Raw genomic sequence first — 1,904 nt, forward strand, 5'->3', positions numbered from 1 at the left:
CAAATGGAACTCGATTTAAATCAATTAGTATTCTAATAAAAAAAATAATATATAAAGGATATATTAAAATTATAAATTTTATATTTAATTGAAAATTGATAAATCTATTTAAAGAATATCTTTCAATTATTATTATTAATATAAAAAATATTAAAAATAATAAAATTTCAAAAGAAATCATTTGAGAAATTGCCCGTAATGAACCTAAAATTGAATAATTACATAAAGAAACTCAACCAATTAATATAATTGGATAAACTATTAATCTTAAAATTAATATTAAATAAATAATTCTATTATCTATATAATAAAATTTATTAATTCAAGGATATCTTAATCATAATATTATTGATAAAAAAAATATAATTATTGGACTAATAAGATATGAATTTATAAAATTAAGAAAAAAAAATTCTTTTATTAATAATTTTAATGCATCTCTAAAAGGTTGTAAAAGTCCTTTAAATCCTACTTTATTAGGTCCTTTTCGTAATTGTATATATCTTAATATTTTACGTTCAAATAAAGTTAAAAAAGCTACTCTAATTAAAATTATTAAAATAAAAATTAAATAATTTATAATTATTATAATTATTATATATTATAATTTTTCTATAATTTAATTAAATTCTAAATTTAATGCACTAATATGCTAATATAATTAATTAAATATTTATTAGTTAATTTATAATAATTTAATTATAAATTATAGTCCTTTCGTACAAATAATTTATTAAATTTTATAGATAGAAACCAATCTGACTTACGTCGATTTGAACTCAAATCATGTAAGATTTTAAAAGTCGAACAGACTTAATTTTTAAACTTCTCCATTTAAAATTTATCTTAATTCAACATCGAGGTCGCAAACATCTTTATTAATATGATCTTTAAAAAGATATAACGCTGTTATCCCTAAGGTAATTTATTCTTTTGATTTATAATAAAAGATCAAAAATAGATTCTAAAATCAAAGTTTATTTTTAATATAAAGTTTTTTAAATTTATCAATCCTCCCAATTAAATATTAATATTTTTATTAAATAATTAATTAAATATTAATATAAAATTCTATAGGGTCTTATCGTCCCATAAAATTATTTAAGCATTTTTACTAAAAATTTAAATTCATTAAATATATATGAGACAGTATATATCTCATTAATTCTTTCATTCTAGTTTTCAATTAAAAAACAATTGATTATGCTACCTTTGTACAGTTAATTATACTGCAGCCATTTAATTAAAATCATTGGGCAGATCGACTTAAAATTATTTTCAATAAGCGATGTTTTTGATAAACAGGTGGATATATTAAATTTGCCTAATTCCTTATATATATATATTAAATATTTATTAATTATTACAAAAATATTACTAATTTAATCATTATAATTAATTTAAATAAATTAAAAATTATTTTTTTCTAATAAAAATATATTAAATACTAATATTAAATTTATAAATAAATTTTTAAAATAAAAAATTAAATTATTAAATATTTATTAATAAAAGTTATTTTTAAACTAATATAATTAAAATAATAATAAAATTAAAATTATTATATATTTAAATTTAAAGATTATCCCTTAAATTTTTTATATAAAAATATAAAAAAATTTTTAAAATAAATTTCTTATAATAATTATATATAAATTAAATTTATTTCAAAAAAAACTAGATATAAAAAAATTCGAATAACATATAATTTCTAAATATATATTTAAATTATTTTTATTATAATAATATATTTATATATTTAACTCTTTTTTTTTCGAGAATATTAAAATTATTAAATTATATTAATTAACCCTGATACAAAAGGTACAAATTATATTTTACTTATTTAATTTTAATAAAATTCATTTACATTACTTAATCTATTAATAAAATAATTGATTCAA

This window comes from Bombus fervidus, unplaced genomic scaffold (assembly GCF_041682495.2).
Source record: "Bombus fervidus isolate BK054 unplaced genomic scaffold, iyBomFerv1 scaffold0141, whole genome shotgun sequence".
NCBI classification, from domain to species: Eukaryota; Metazoa; Arthropoda; class Insecta; order Hymenoptera; family Apidae; genus Bombus; species Bombus fervidus.